At 43.0% G+C, this 18,160-nt stretch overlaps 1 protein-coding gene across 1 annotated transcript in view; it reads right to left on the bottom strand.

Moving 5' to 3' along the window:
* The window catches only part of CYSLTR1 (cysteinyl leukotriene receptor 1), a 60,580-nt gene extending 44,730 nt beyond the window's left edge, over nucleotides 1-15,850 (bottom strand). The window contains exon 1 of the mRNA XM_075322643.1: nucleotides 15,752-15,850. The gene's annotated coding sequence lies outside the window, so the exon portion shown is untranslated. The remainder of the gene's footprint in view (nucleotides 1-15,751) is intronic.
* Between the last annotated feature and the right edge of the window lie 2,310 nt (nucleotides 15,851-18,160).

Raw genomic sequence — 18,160 nt, 5'->3', positions numbered from 1 at the left:
TCTCTGTCGACCTCTCTCGACCTCTTGTGGATTACAACGGACCTGGAGGAAATCGGCTGGAAAACAAGCACCAGTAAGTCAGAAATGAAACTGAAAGTATCAAAGCGGATATAGTTTTATTCATCGGATACCGAATGGTGCGAATAGCCTGTTATACGTCGGATACTGAATAGTGGCGAATACATTCACTCATCCCTAATGACCCGTCCTAAGGATAAGCCATCAATGTAAAAGTAGTGGATAACCCCTTTAAATTTTCCATTGCAGATTTGCATGGTGTGGCCAACTTATTTAATATGGCCTGACATAGGATGAAGCTGCCACATTCACACGGCAGTGTTCTCGTCGATGCTATCTGTTCTGACTTTGTGACCTCCGAGAGGAGTCGGATTATTCCGCTATACTCTGGATGGGGACAGGAGTTGGGTTTGGTATTCTGCCAAGCGTTGATGCTTCTTCTCTCAGCTGGATGAAAATACATTACCCTGAGTAATCTGAGACATAATGGATGTTGTTTTATTGGATATTGTCACAGTATCTGGTGCAACCTGACAGCCCAAGGTTAGATTGCATTAGTAACCAGATTTTCCAAAATAATATTTACATATAGCCATTAATCAGTCTGTCACCCTGGTACCATGTACAGCCCTATATCAGTAAACCTATAAATGATATCACACGGAAATATAGATAAACTACACATCATTATTCAATTATTCAAAAATGATCATGCTTTTAACAAAGCTAAAAAAAGCTCGCCTCCGCTTTACCTCTCTGCTTTACTAATTGCCAACCCGCCAGACCGTTCAGCACAATAGAAAAATGAGTTTACCAAGTATTAGGTTTTAGTTCTGCTAAAAAATATTTTTTTTTTTATATTGCAGATTTTCTGCAACTATTAAGTAAATTTTGCAATTTTTGACATGTATTATTGCATTTAAGACACTGCAGTGTTTGGGTGTTTTTTTTATGTCAAGTATGCCAAGAAGCTGCAAAAACCCCAGTACATGCCCTTATTATCTCCCACCTGGACTACTGCAACCCCCTGCTCTGTGACCTCCCCTCTAACAGTTTCGCACTCCTACAATCTATTCTACACTATGCTGCTCGACTGATCCACCTGTCCTCCCGCTACTCCCCGACCTCTCCTCTCTGCCAATCCCTTCACTGGCTTCCCATTGCCCAATAACTCCAGTTCAAAACCCTAACCATGACCTACAAAGACCATCCACAACCTGTCTCCTCCTTTCATCTGTGACCTAGTCTCCCGGTACTTACCTGCATGTAACCTTCGATCCTCACAAGATCTCCTTCTCTACTCCCCTCACATCTCCACTTTACACACTCAAATGATCTCTGCTGTGCATCCCCCATACTCTGGAACTCTCTGCCACAACATATCAGACTCCCACCTACCTTGAAAGGCTTCAAAAGGAACCTGAAGACCCACCTCTTCCGCCAAGCCTACAACCTGTCATAACCCTGAGTCCGCTATAGTGCTGCACAACCATCTCTACCCCCATCTATTGTATCCTCACCCATCCTTTGTAGACTGTGAGCACTCGTAGGCAGGGTCCTTTCTCCTCCTGTAGACTGTGAGCCCTCACGGGCAGGTGCTCTCTCCTCCTGTAGACTGTGAGCCCTTATGGGCAGGATCCTCTCTCTTAGTATAGACTGTGAACCCTCGTGGGCAGGGTCCTCTCTCCTCCTATAGACTGTGAGTCCTCGTGGGCAGGGTCCTCTCTCCTCCTATAGACTGTGAGCCCTCACGGGCAGGGTCCTCTGTAACTCTGTGCAACTGTCTTTTTTTGTTATTATATGTTATGTTCAGTTATGCATCTGTTCAGACTGCATTTTGGGAGTGACGTCAGTCTTTTTGTCTGGATTATGGAGTCATGCCCTCTGACTGTGCACCCCTCCCCATTAGCCACAGGTGATTTTACTCTCCAGTAGCAGGTTTCTACATGTCCATACACATGGAGGTTTGTAACCCCAGAGAGAGGCTTCAGTTTAGTGTAAGTTCCCAGTATATGAGCTACGCCTTGACGTGGCTACTGGGTAGATATAGAAATGGCCATTTTTGTATGCTAAATATCTCAATTTCCCTAGATTTCCTTAAGCAGTAATGCACATCAATATTCTTGCATTCTTTGTCCCTTTAAACCATGACATACCAAAAAGAGCAAAAAAAAAAATATTGCAAAAATTTACTTAACAGGTGCAGAAAATCTGCAACATCTCAAGAACTCTCTAAAAGCTCATTGTGGAAACGTTGCCTTAAATAAAAAACCAAAATAACTGTGCGGAGGAGATTTCTATAAATCCCATCCACTTTGCAGGAACTGTAAAGGCTGCTTTACACGCTGCGATTTATCTGACGATCTCATGAGGGATGTGACACGCCCAGATCGCAGATACGATTTGCTGAGATCGCTCATAGGTCGTTTATTAGCGGTCACACGTAACGATCTCACAAGCGACGCCAAATCGTTCAGCGATATATTGTTTGACCAAGGCAGTCGTGTAGATGTTGTTCGTCGTTTGTAGGGTGTCAAACGTAGCAATATGTCTGCTGCGATCCAAACGATGAACAATATTTTGAAAATGAACGACGTGTTAACGATCAACGATTTTCAACCTATTTGTGATCGTTCGGAGTCGCACGTAGGTGTCACACGCAACGACGTCGCTAACGATGCCAGATGTGCGTCACGAAAACCGTGACCCCGGTGACATATTGTCAGATAAGTTGTAGCGTGTAACGTCGCCTTAAAGGGTACTTTACACGCTGCAACATTGCTAGCGATTGCTAGCAATGTCGAGCGCGATAGCACCCGCCCCGTCGTATGTGCGACATTTGGTGATCGCTGCCGTAGCGAACATTATCGCTAGGGCAGCGTCACACGCACATACCTGGTCAGCGACGTTGCTGTTGCTGCTAAACAATCCCTACTTCAAGGGGGAAAGGGGGAGGTGCGTTCGGCGTCATAGCGACGTCACTGCGGCACCACTAAGCGGCCGGCCAATAGAAGCGGAGGGGCGGAGATGAGCGGGACGTAACATCCCGCCCTCCTCCTTCCTTCCTCATTGCCGGTGGACGCAGGTAAGGAGATGTTCGTCGCTCCCACAGTGTCACACATGGCGATGTGTACTGCCGCAGGAACGACGAACAACATCGTACCGGAGGCAGCAGTGATATTAAGGAAATGAACGACGTGTCAACGATCACCGTTTTGGAATGATTTTGCGATCGTTGATCGTCGCTCATTAGTGTCACACGCTGCGATGTCGCTACCGGCACCGGATGTGCGTCACTAACGACGTGACCCCGACGATATATCGGTAGTGATGTCGCAGTGTGTAAAGTACCCCTAAGACACTGTTATTATTTTGCACAGCATCAAAAACTCATCTAAACTTAGTACACAGCAGATATTCTCCATGCAAAACTTAATATTGCCTGACATGGGATGAAGCTGCCACTTTCACACAGCCGTGTTCTCGCCATTATTTTGAATCAGTATTTATTAATCAGTATCCGGAATGCATTCATAGAGCTGAATAGATGGATGATTTTCTTCTGACTTTGTGACCACAGAGCGCACAGTCATATTATTCCGCTATACTATGGATGGGGACGGCAGTTGGGTTTGGGATTCTGCCAAGCGTTGATGCCTCTTCCCTCCTCTCGATGGCAAAACATCTGTGATAAGGCCCTGAGTCATCTGATCCAGATTGGATGCTAAGTTTTAAAAGATTTTGGCCGAGGATCTGAAGCAACCTGTCAGTCCAAAATTAGATTGCATTAGTAATCAGATTTTCTAAAATAATATTTACATGTAGCCATTAACCAGTCCGTCACCCTGGAACCATGTACTGCTCTATATCAGTAACCCTATAAAAGATATCACACAGGAAAACAGATATAAACTACACATTATTATTCAGTTATTCATATATAATCATGTTGTTAACAGTCCTGGGCTTCACCTCTCTGCTTTACTAGTTGCCAACCCGCCAGACCATGCAGCGCAATAGGAGTTTACCAAGTGTTATATTTCAGGGATTGAAGGTAAAACAATCACTGTGCTGCCTAAAAAACTAAACGGATAAGAGTATGTTCACCTGACACTTTTTTTTTTTAACATATTCCTATAGTCTCCACTTGATTAAGGTGTCAGATTCTCTTTTGGACAACAGAATGATCACTTAAAGGGAGTTTCCCTACAAAAAAAGTTAACTTTAAAGTTCATTTTAATGAATAGATCTTGGAATAATAATAAGTTCCACAATTGGATGTGTTTAAAAAAAATGTTCCTGAGCTGAGATAATCTTATATATGTGTCCCTGCTGTGTACTGTGTAATGGCCGTGTCTGACCATACAGGGACATGGTCTGATCATACCACAGCTCCTGGGCAGGGGAGAACATAAAATAGAGTAAAAACATTACAGCATGGGATCACAGATGATTCTTTTGTGAGGTAAAACATTTCCATGACTTTTTTTTTTAAAATGTTTTGTCTCAAAGAAAAAAATATTTGTGCTCTTGTGCTGTAATGTCTGTATACTTTTTTACTTCCTCCCCGACCCAGGAGCTGTGGTATGATTAGACCATGTTCTGTACAGTCAGACACGGCCATTACACAGCACACAGCAGGGACACATAGATAAGATTATCTCAGCACAGGAACATTTTTTTTAAACACATCCAATTGTGGAAATTATTATTATTCCAAGATCTATTGTTTAAAATCAACTTTAAAATTTATTTTATTGGTGGGAAAACCCCTTTAAGACTTCCTGTATTTTCACTAGCTCTCATAGTGTCAACACATTCTGTTTGATAGAGATTGTCATCACATGTATCAGGGCTCACAATCTAGTTTCCCTGTCTTACTCACACACATGCACTGTATAGTCACACCCATTAATTTTGGATGCTTTTCCATCTCTGACGCCCCTTTTACACTGCGTCATAACCTACATTTATAATTTTTTTTATTAAGTCATGGGGGTCTTCAGATGTCATTCATTTATGGATCGAGGTTTGATTTGGCTCTTTCACTATATTTCCAAACACTGAAGTATAAATAGAATGGTGCTTCAGTGGTCTACACTTTTCTCTACCATTGGGGTCCTGGGTGTAAATTTGGCAATTGTTACCAATAAGGCCGCTTTCACACTACGTTATAACCTACGTCCGAACCCCCCTGCAAAACAGGTTTCTGACGCATGCACCAATGGGGTCATTAACTATAATGGTGCAGACGGAGTCACCGTATCCTCTGTCTTGCACCGTTTTTGGGCGGATACGCTTTCTGGAGGCAGACACTCAGACGCAGTGTATAAAGGCCCAGTCACACTAAACAACTTACCAGCGATCCCAAGAACGATCCAACCTGATAGGGATCGCTGGTAAGTTGCTAGGAGGTTGCTGGTGAGATGTCACACTGCGACGCTCCAGCGATCCCACCAGCAACCTGACCTGGCAGGGATCGCTGGAGCGTCGCTACATGGGTTGCTGGTGAGCTTACCAGCAACCAGTGACCAGCCCCCAGCCAGCAGCGCCGCGTGGAAGTGATGCTGCGCTTGGTAACTAAGGTAAATATCTGGTAACCAACCCGATATTTACCTTGGTTACCAGCGCACACCGCTTAGCGCTGGCTCCCTGCTCTCCTAGCTACAGTACACATGGGGTTAATTACCCGATGTGTACTGCAGCTACATGTGCAGAGAGCAGGAGCCGGCACTGACAGCGTGAGAGCGGCGGATGCTGGTAACGAAGGTAAATATCGGGTAACCAAGGTAAGGGCTTCTTGGTTACCCGATGTTTACCGTGGTTACTGGCGACCGCAGAAGCCGGCTCCTGCTGCCTGCACATTTAGTTGTTGCTGTCTCGCTGTCACACACAGCGATCTGTGCTTCACAGCGGGAGAGCAACAACTAAAAAATGGCCCAGGACATTCAGCAACAACCAGCGACCTCACAGCAGGGGCCAGGTTGTTGCTGGATGTCACACACAGCGGCATCACTAGCAACATGGCTGCTACGTCACAAAAGTTGTTCGTTAGCAGCGATGTTGCTAGCGATGTTGTTTAGTGTGACCGGGCCTTAACGTTTATACTCCGCAGTCTATTACGTCTGGGTGTCCGCCTGCAGAAAGCGTATACGCCCGAAAATGGTGCAAGACAGAACACACACTGACTCCGTCTAATCCTTTATAGTAAATGGCCCCATCGGCGCATGTGTCCTAAACCCGTTTTGCGGGGGGTTTGGATGGAAGGTGGGATGGGACCAGTGAACGTAGTGTGAAAGCAGCCTTAGTGGTAACAATTGTCAAATTTACACTCAGGACTTCAATGGTAGAGAAAAGTGCGGACTACTGAAGCACCGTTCTACTTATACTTCAGTGTTTGTAAATATAATGAAAGAGCCAAACCTCGATCCATAAATGAATGACATCTGAAGACCCCCATGATTCCATAAAAAATTAGTAAAGTACTGCACCGTCGTCTCCATACATCTTTACAACGTGCAGAAGCATTACATAACACCATAAACATTTTACATCACGTTCCGCCTTTTAAGATAGATTTAGATTAGGTGACAAGAAGAGAACAATGTAGTAAGATATATTTCCGCTGCTGCATTAATGTCATTCTGTGCTACGATATGGAAGCTGCATACCGCATATAGTTTACATACATGCAAGCACACATGTAGTGCTCATTAGTGATGCATGCTCGCCACTGCTTGGGTATGTTCATTACACCATCGAGTATTGTGGGTGCTCAAGTCCCCGCATGTTTTGCTGCTATTAGACAGCCAATCAACATGAAAGGATTTTCTGCCATACACGGTAATGCCGTAGATATGTTGGCTGCTGGCATTACATTGCCCATTCGCAAGCACCATCAGCAATCACATCCGACTCATTGTCCCAGCGCAGCGTTCAGCTGTACCTACCACAGGTCTTGGAATACAAATATCAATGCCCAGCCATCCACCCACAGTCTGAAACTGTAAACGGGTACGTTTGCACACTGCTTGCCCTGAAAATAGTGCCGTTTAGGCTTGTGGACACTTAAGACCCCGTTACACGCAACAACATCGCTAACGAGATGTCGTTGGGGTCACAGAATTCGTGACGCACATCCGGCCTCGTTAGTGACATTGTTGCGTGTGACACCTACAAGCGACCGCTAATGATACAAAATACTTACCAAATCGTTGATTGTTGACACGTCGTCCATTTCCAAAATATCGTTGCTGCTTTTGGATGCAGATTGTTCGTCGTTCCTGAGGCAGCACACATCGCTACGTGTGACACCCCAGGAACAATGAACAACATTGTACCTGCGTCCTGCGGCAAGGAGGTGGGCATCACTTTCATGCGGCTGCTCTCCGCCCCTCCGCTTCTATTGGACGCCTGCCGTGTGACATCGCACAAACCGCCTCCTTAGAAAAGAGGCAGTTTGACGGCCACAGCAACGTCGCTAGGAAGGTAAGTATGTGTGACGGGTACTAGTGATATTGTGCGCCACGGGCAGCAATTTGCCCGTGATGCACAAACGACGGGGGCGGGTGCTTTCACGAGCAACATCGCTAGCAATGTCGCTGCGTGTAAAGCAGCCTTTAGGCTTTCAGCAACCTGATGGCAATGGCCATTCCCTGGTCGGTTTTCAGCCTCCATGATTTTTCCCAGTGTGCCATCCCTGCCTTACACCATCACGTGTACCATAATATCACCTGTGCCCTGACCAATGAAGTTAATGGGAAATTCTGCTTAACAACCAACAGTTAGACAATAGTGATGAGCGAGTATGCTTGTTACTACTCGGTACTCGCACGAGTATCACTGTACTCGGGCTACTCGGCGGGTACCGAGTAATTTTGCAATACTCGTGCTTTACTCGTGGTCTTCATCCCTGCATGTTGGCGCTCTTTTGAGAGCCAGCCCTCATGCAGGGATTGGCTGGCAGACCACTGCAATGCCACAGCCCTGTTAGTTGTGGAATTGCAGTGATTGGCCGGCCTGCACAGCGTGACCGAGCCTTTATACCGGCCGGCGCGCTGTGCTCTGCTCACAGCCATCTCATATTCCCTGCTTTCCACGCCCACAGGAGCCTATGATTGGTTGCAGTGAGACACGCCCCCACGCTGAGTGACAGGTGTCACACTGCACCCAATCACAGCAGCCGGTGGGCGGGTCTATACTGTGCAGTAAAATAAATAAATAAATAATTAAAAAAAACGGCGTGCGGTCCCCCCAATTTTAATACCAGCCAGATAAAGCCATACAGCTGAAGGCTGGTATTCTCAGGATGGGGAGCTCCACGTTATGGGGAGCCCCCCACCCTAACAATATCAGTCAGCAGCTGGCCAGAATTGCCGCATACATTATATGCGACAGTTCTGGGGCTGTACCCGGCTCTTCCCGATTTACCCTAGTGCGTTGGCAAATCGGGGTAATAAGGAGTTAATGGCAGCCCATAGCTGCCACTAAATCCTAGATTAATCATGTCAGGCGTCTCCCCGAGATTCCTTCCATGATTAATCTGTAAATTACAGTTAAAAAACACACACACCCGAAAAATCCTTTATTAGAAATAAAAAACACTAACAAAGTCCCTCATTACCAATTTAGTAACCCCGACAAACCCTCCATGTCCGGCGTAATCCACGGACTCCGGCGTCGCGTCCAACACTGCTGCATGGAAGTGACAGGAGCTGCAGAAGACACCGCCGCTCCGGTCACCTCCACGCAGCTAATGAAGGGAATAGCGCGATCAGCTGCTGTCAGTCAGGTAACTCCCGGCCACCGCTGGATCCAGCGGTGGCCGCGATTAACCTCAGTGACAGCAGCTGATCGCGCTACTCACCTCAGTTGGTGCATGGAGCTGACTGGAGCGGCGGTGAGTAGCGCGATCAGCTGATCTGTCACTGAGGTTACCCGCGGCCACCGCTGCATCCACCGCTGCATCCAGGTAACCTCAGTGACAGCAGCTGATCGCTATACTCACCTCATTAGCTGCGTGGAGGTGACCGGAGCGGCGGTGTATTCTGCAGCTCCTGTCACTTCCATGCAGCACAGCTGGACGCGACGCTGGAGGACTGTGGAGTACGCCGGACATGGAGGGTTTGTCGGGGTTAATAAATTGGTAATGAGGGACTTTGTTAGTGTTTTTTATTTCTAATAAAGGATTTTTCGGGTGTGTGTGTTTTTTAACTGTAATTTACAGATTAATCATGGAAGGAATCTCAGGGAGACGCCTGACATGATTAATCTAGGATTTAGTGGCAGCTATGGGCTGCCATTAACTCCTTATTACCCCGATTTGCCAACGCACTAGGGTAAATCGGGAAGAGCCGGGTACAGCCCCAGAACTGTCGCATATAATGTATGCGGCAATTCTGGGCAGCTGCTGACTGATATTGTTAGGGTGGGGGGCTCCCCATAACGTGGAGCTCCCCATCCTGAGAATACCAGCCTTCAGCTGTATGGCTTTATCTGGCTGGTATTAAAATTGGGGGGACCGCACGCCGTTTTTTTTAATTATTTAATTATTTATTTCACTGCACAGTATAGACACGCCCACCGGCTGCTGTGATTGGGTGCAGTGAGACAGCTGTCACTCAGTGTGGGAGCGTGTATCACTGCAACCAATCATAGGCGCCGAAAAGCAGGAAAGTAGGGAATACGAGATTGATTAATGAGCGGCCGGCTTTTGCAAAAGAGGAAAAGCCACCGGAGTTTGAACAGCTGTGCAGCGCCGCGGCAGTGATCGGGGAACGGTAAGTAAGAGTGAGAGGGGGAGAATGACCGACAGACTGTGAGAGGGGGACAGACAAGACAGAGAGAGACAGCCAGAGCGAGACCGACCGACGGGAGATAGAATGAAAAAAAAAATGACCGACATCGTTAGTAAAAAGCACAAAACGTGCGTTTTGGACATCGGACTGCCACACAAGGTTTTCACGTAAAATCTTTCATGTATTAATCTCAAAAAGTAACATACATTAGCTCTATCTCACTATTGGGTATGTGCCCTTAACATTTCCGCCATGAAAATTCATTTTGGTGTCATTTTGGAAGGTTTTCTGGTGAGTCCGTAAAAATGGCGTAAAACTTGGACAAAATTGTTCACAGCTGTGACTTTTGAGTGATAAATGCTTCAAGGGGTCTTCCCCATGCTGATGCCATGTCATTTGAGCACTCTTCTGAGACTTTTGTGACATTTTTAGGGTTTCTACATGCTGCCGGGGGTCATTTCACAAAAATACTCGGGTCTCCCATAGGATAACATTGGGCTCGGTGCTCGGGCCGAGTACACGAGTATCTTGGGAGGCTCGGCCCGAGCTTCGAGCACCCGAGCTTTTTAGTACTCGCTCATCACTATTAGACAAGTGTGTGTGTGGCCAGGGATGCTACATTTCCCTGATGGCACACTGGGTGAACCTTGCGGAGGCTAGGACAAAGAACCTGGCATGGCACATGTGCCACCGACACCAAGGATTGCAGGCCTTAGTTCCATCAGGGTTTCCTCCACCAGTTCCTACACACCCTCCACTTCCACCTCCGAATTATCATCAAGGAGCACTTCACCCATATCAGTCGCAAGCTGGAAGCACTGCAGCACTGCCTCGGTGAAGTGGCAACAGGGTATATTGAAACAAACTTGTTTAGGTGACAAACAGCACAGCACCGCGGAGTGGAGGAAAACTATAACAGACAAGACAGATCTGTGGTTCTTGCCGCTGAACCTACAAACAGGCATGGTCCTGTGTAATAATGACCGTAACCAGGTGGCGACTCTGAAGCTTGGCAAGCTCACACACATACCATGCCTGGCCAATATGCTTAACTTAGTGGTTAAGCGGTTTCTGAAAACCTACTCTCATTTGCCTGAGCTACTTAAGAAGGTACCCTGCCTGTGCGCCCATTTCCAGAAGTCAGCTACAGCTGCTGCCAGTTTGACAGTGCTGCAGCAGCGCTTGCAAGTGCCACCTCCCAACTGGTATGCAATGTGACTACGCATTGGAACGCCATATTACACACGTTGTCTAGGCTTTGTGAACCACAGAGGGCAGTCATTGAATACCAGCTACATATCTGACATCTGTGAGGTTCTACAAAATTCTTGGATGAAGATTTCCCTATGTGAAACGCGCGTCGGGATCGGTGGGACCCTGCCTTGAGCTGCTGTTCTTGATTGACATTTACAACATTATTTACTTCATGCAGTGGACTGATATGCTTGCTGACACACTTGTGTCCTTTCTATTACTACCTACATATGCTCCTTACCTTAAGTACTATTTATTCTGATCACTTTTTATGCAATATTTCTTTCTCTCTAATTTTTGATATTTATTATGAATTTCTGATTAATAATGAATTTAGATTTTTTTATGACACATAATATACTAACTTATTTATTGCGTATTTTTGGGTATATATCTCCACAGTCTATTTACGTTACCATACAATTGGATATTATTTAGGAGTATTACCTATACTTATCAGTGTGTGCTAGGTGTCCCCCACTTCTACACTTCTATTACCTGTACTTGATGTAGTTTCGTGCTTTTATTACTCCTTTTTTATTATTTCTCAATAAAAACTATTATTTTATGGGGTTGCATTTTTTCCTCTTTTTTTTATATTCTTTTATGCATAATAGCCACCATATATGGATTGTAGTAAAATGTTAAAATTACATTTACCGGTGACTACTGGTGGGTGTCGTTGTATTTCACCCTCGGGTGATGGGGAAATGCGCCGAGACATGGCCGGCAATTATGTGGTGGAAGAAGGTTTTTTTCTTCTGTTTTTAATTTTGCCTTATTTATAAGTTATTATACAGGAAAGAACGTTTTCTAACGTTTTTTCTTGTAAAATCCATTTCATCTTCGGCCTTCGCTGTATAATTGTTCCCAGCAGTGACCTGGGAGTCTGAGATATATCCAGACGTCTTCCTCATGCTGTTCCTATTCCATTTGAGTGCTGTTTCCATCCATTTCAACTATCTACCTGCTCCCCCTCCCAGCCATACTGTTAGGGTCTTCCGGAAAAATGCTTGAGTTTCCTTTAACATCCTTTATACTCATTACTCGAGCCTGTCACGGCGTCCGACCTGCTCAATTAGAGTAATGAGCAGTCGAGTATTTTAGTGCTTGCTCATCACTTGTGCTTACTAAGTAAATGAAGTCCCTTAGTAAACCCTAAGAGGTACAGTATTTTGACTTTTCCAAATACTTATGACCTGTCAATAATTATTCATGTTGAGATGGCAGTTTATTTTTTTTTAATTTTGCTTCCTCGTTTCAGGGATATTAGTAAACAAGCTATTTGGCACCCAATGAGTTAACTTTAGATAAGTCCAAGTGGGTGTTGTCAGATAGTTTTCACTGGGGGCGTGGACTTCTCCCTTTAGTTTTCACTGGGGGCGTGGACTTCTCTTTAGTTTTCACTGGGGGCGTGGACTTCTCCCTTTAGTTTTCACTGGGGGCGTGGACTTCTCCCTTTAGTTTTCACTGGGGGCGTGGACTTCTCTTTAGTTTTCACTGGGGGCGTGGACTTCTCCCTTTAGTTTTCACTGGGGGCGTGGACTTCTCCCTTTAGTTTTCACTGGGGGCGTGGACTTCTCCCTTTAGTTTTCACTGGGGGCGTGGACTTCTCCCTTTAGTTTTCACTGGGGGCGTGGACTTCTCCCTTTAGTTTTCACTGGGGGCGTGGACTTCTCCCTTTAGTTTTCACTGGGGGAGTGGACTTCTTACTTTATAGGTTTCACTGGGGTCATGGACTTCTTACTTTATAGGTTTCACTGGGGGAATGGACTTCTCCCTTTAAAGTTTTCACTGGCTGCGTGGACTTCTCCCTTTAGTTTTCACTGGGGGCGTGGACGTCTTCCTTTATAGGTTTTGGGGGCATGGACTTCTTCCTTTATAGGTTTCACTGGAGGTGTGGACTTCTTCATTTATAGGTTTCACTGGGGCGTGGACTTTTCCCTTTATAGTTTTCACTGGGGGTGTGGACTTTTCCCTTTATAGTTTTCACTGGGGGTGTGGACTTTTCCCTTTATAGTTTTCACTGGGAGCATGGACTTCTTCCTTTATGAGTTGCTAGCTGATAACTTTTTGGACATAACTAATATTAGCTTATTATGTGTCAATACTTCGATTGCTAATATCTCTGCAACGGAGAGAAGGAAATACAAAACAAAACCGCTCTATTATAAATCATTTGTCAAATCCTTCACTGTTGACGAAGTTGGAATCTGTCGGCCATAGTGATCACTCAAGTGTCCGGCTCAGTACACTTAAAGGGAACCTGGCACTGGATGTTTATAATACTTACCTAACGGTCGGTGTGGAGCAGACTGGACGAATGGGCGTCTCCTTTCTCCGGGTCCCGCACCTCCTCTTTCGGCCATTTTTGTCCTCCTTTTGAAGCTAGTGTGGATGACGCGTTTTATGTCATCTACACTAGCCGAGAGTGAGGTCCTGCACAGGTGCACTTTGATCTGTGCGCCTGCGCAGGACCTCACTGTCGGCTAGTGTAGATGACGTAGAATACATCATCCACACTAGCTTCAGAAGGAGGACAAAGATGGCCGAAAGAGGAGGCGCGAGACCCGGAGAACGCCCATCCGACCAATCTACTCCACACCGACCATTAGGTAAGTATTATAAACATCCGGTGACACGTTCCCTTTAATCAGAGCTGTGTTGGGTACAGAGTTATACACCTGTGTGACTATTACATGATCAAGACAGATTTTCAACCTCTCAACACAAGAAATACCATTTATTTCCTGAAATCTGCCCATTTAAATGACAGGATTTCCTTTTCCATAAAAGAACAATTCAAAACAGAAACAGAGATGTTCAGGTAAAAAAAATGGACTGTATCACAAAAAGTGGGATTGGGTGACATGTTTACATGCAAATACTTTCTATATATTTTTAAAATGTTTATATTTTATATTCTATATATTTCTGAATATGACCACAAACCTCAGCAGGTCTATTTATCCAAGGATCCTAGAAGTAGATAGCAGTACGGCTATGTGCACACAGTGCGTTTTTACTACAGTTTTGTCACAAATCTGCATGCCTATGATCCCAGCAAAGTCAATGACAAGTCTGAAGTCCTGTCACATGTTGCTTATTTTTTCCTTGCAAAATTGGTGCAGAAATTAATCTGCAGAATATCAATTCTTAATCCGTTTTTCAGCCCCTCCACCCATTGATTTTATAATGAAAAAGTCATGGTAAAAAACGCACCAAAAACACTTCTCCAGAACATTTCTGCACCAAATACTCAGCGTGTGCACATAGTAAAGCCACCATTATGTATAAGGGTTCACATCACAACATCTGTAACTTCTCATGCAATAGTATATATATATATATATAATATAAACACTAGTGTCACATACTGTTGTATATGTATACTGTATATATAAATATATATATATATATATATATATATATATATATATATATATATATATATATATATATATATAATGAAAGTGGTATGTAGATAAAAAACATTTATACCGTATATATAATATATGAATGAAACTAATATCTTTACAGAGTGTCTTTAGATATACTGTGTATATATATATATATATATATATATATATATATATATATATATATATATATATATATATTTCTGCAGACACTCTGTATAGATATCAGCATAATTCACATTATATATATATATATATATTCTATGCACATACTACACTCATGTTATATATAAATATGTATATATATATATATATATATATATCAGAGTGGTGTGTACATAGAATATATACACATATTTGTAATATATATATATATTACAAATATGTGTATATATTCTATGTACACGCCACTCTGAGATATATATATATATATATATATATATATATATATTTGAATGAAACTAACATTTCCACAATGTCTGTAGAAATTATATATGTATATATATATATATCCATACAGACACTGTATAAATATTAGTTTCACTCATCTATATATACACACATATATATGTTATACATATATTTTCCATGTACATAACACTGATTTTATATATATATATATATATATATATATATATATATATATATATATATATATATATATATATATATATATATATATATATATATATATATATATGTACACACACACACACACACACATTAAATATATATATATATATATATATATACATACATATGTATATAAAATGCTCAAAAAAGTAAAGGGAACACTAAAATACCATTGTGCTGTTTAGGTGTTCCCCTTTGTTTTTTTGAGCAAAATATATATTAGTAAATTCTATAGTGTGTGTGCAGGTGTGTGTATGTGTGTGTGTGTGTGTGTGTGTGTGTGTGTGTGTGTGTGTGTACGTACGTGTAATATATATATATATATATATATATATATATATATATTATATATACTGTATATAGATATATCTATATACACACACAGACATATGAAGTGGCCATGCCTCCTCACACTGGAGGGGTGCATATTCATATTCGGGTCTCAGAAGCAAAACTTAACGTAATTCATGGCAGCAGACCATAATAAAAAGTAAAGCACAGAGGTCATAAGGAGAGATCAGCACTTCTCCATTGCAGTCAGTGAGTTTTCCCCTTCTGCTTCTGCATAACCTCACTTTACAAAGTGCAGAAAGCTATTTATGAAGCTTGCACATAATGCCATTGACTTACCCGGACAGTTGGAGCGGACAGAGGTGCTGGTTTGGTCGGAGCTGTCCCCTTCTGCAGAACAGTGGAAGTTACGGACAGACAATCCCACATCTGTACTGGGCAGGACAGAAATGCTAGGAGCTGCAGGGACTGCGGACTAAATAATGTGCCTGCACCTCCCCGTGTAACACGCCCAAAATAGCACACATAGCACATTATCTGGAGACCATACGCCCATCTTTTAAAGAAAAATTACACCTGACATGGAATATATTGATTAACACTAAAATACCTAATTTCCCATATGCACAAAAAGATAAAAAAAATAAAGGGGATCTGTCACCAGGTTTTTGCTCCCCCATCTGAGAGCAGCATAATGTAGAGACAGAGACCCTGATTCCAGTGATGTGTCACTGAGGTGTTTGCTGTCATTTTGATTAAGTAATTATTCTTTCTGCTGCAGATCTAGCAGTTATACAGGGCTCATGAATGTGCTGGACTACCTGCAGCACGCCAAGTAGCCCTGTAATGATAATCTACTGCTGATTAAATAGTGATTTTTATTTTTTCAAAACTACACTAAGCAGCCCAGTAAGTGACATATCGCTGGAATCAGGGCCTCTGTCTCTACATTATGCTGCTCTGAGATTAGGTGGCAAAAACCTGCTGACAGATTCCCTTTTAATAGATCTTTCTGTAAGATTCACAAGTTGAGATGAAAATTGGAATGCTACTGTATGGCAAAAAATAAATTTATAACGAATGAAAGAAATACATGCAGTGTACATAGGGTTAAATAAAATATTCCTATAAATTCTCCCATTAAAAAGAATGCCCCGGTCCTATGCATTTACTCCTTTCTTGGCTATTGTATGGATGTGAATGAAAAGGAATTTGTCACCAAGTTTTTGCCAGCAAGTCTGGAAGCAGCATATTAGAGAGACAGAGACCCCAATTCCACTGATGTGTCACTTACCGGGCTGCTTGCTATAGGTTTGATGAAATCACTGTTTTAACTAGAGAACTAGTAAACCTGCTGCCATGTAGCCCTCTATATTCATGAGCTCTGTATAACCCCGCCCTCACATCTTATTGACGGCTTTCTGCCTATGCACAGTGTACGCAGAAAGCAGCCAATCAGTGGTGTGGTCGGCATTGCACAGAGCTCAACATTCAGGTAACGTTGTTTAGAGCTGCAGCATATAAAACAGGGATTTTATCAAAACTGCAGAAAGCAGATCAGTAAGTTATACATCGTTGAAATCAGTCTCTATCCCTAAATCATGAATTAAGTGTTTTGGGGGTGCTTTGGGGACAAATGAAGGTAAGGCTTACATAAAACTTACATTTCTGCAACTAATTTGCATCACGCATATTTTAGAACTCTGATTTTGCTGGAGAAAAACAGACAAAAGCAACTTATATTACAGTGTATGGTGAGTCACATGACTTGCCATCAGTGGCAGAAAAACCAATACATTTGGAAACATTTACGAAGGGTCACAATGCGACACCATAAAAAGTCATAAGATGCAGTGTCGCTATGTGACACATGACACATGCTGCTGCGTAGCTCAAGATCCAAGTGCCAGCTGATGTTTTGTTTATTGCCACGTTCACAATACATTTGCCACCGCTCCTTCTCTGACAATGACCTTTGCACACGCTCATTAGATGCATCAATACAAAAGTTAGCATCTGAGTTGGATTCATTGCTGCTAATTCACATGTGAAGTTCTGTATGTTAATATTATACATCACTATTTTTAAGACTAAATCAAGAGTGAGTAAAAAAGTCAGAAGTGCTGCCCGTGTTTCCTTTATACTTTTCCTCTGATTGTTCCACAAACACTGATGTAAAATATTGACCAGATACTGAGCGTGTACACGTTGACCTTATATTTGCATTAGCAGCAATGAATACAACTCATACCCCATCTTTTGTATTAATGCATCTAATGAGCGTGTGCAAATGCAATTTTCAAACGAGGAGGAGCGATGGCAGATATATTATGAATTCATTGGGAACTCATGTCCTATTTTGTGAATTGAAGCATCTAATGAGTGTGTACATAGCTCAATCTGAAGGGAGAAGGAGCAGGCTCAGATGTGTTATCACCTATTGTGATAGGTGGATCCTGAGTTATCATCTGCATATAGAGGTGTGACCTGCCATTGTAATTCTGCCTCTGTTGATAAGGAAACTGCTGTAAACTCTCCCTGAAATGACAGACAACATGAGTCTTGTACAGTGGCCAGAGTGAAAATTGGAAGATTACTATTTTGTACATCTGTGATCTTCCTGATGAAGGAGACTATGATCTCCGAAACGCATAGAATAAATCACTGTCCAACTTCATAAATCTCCTGGATTCTTCAGTGCGGATGGTTAACCCTTTCTTTTCCCCCATACGACTGATTTATACAATA

The sequence above is a fragment of the Anomaloglossus baeobatrachus genome, chromosome 9 (assembly GCF_048569485.1).
Source record: "Anomaloglossus baeobatrachus isolate aAnoBae1 chromosome 9, aAnoBae1.hap1, whole genome shotgun sequence".
Taxonomy (NCBI): Eukaryota; Metazoa; Chordata; class Amphibia; order Anura; family Aromobatidae; genus Anomaloglossus; species Anomaloglossus baeobatrachus.
The sequence above is the reverse complement of the archived record's forward strand: the minus strand, read 5'-3'. Positions and strand labels throughout refer to the sequence as shown.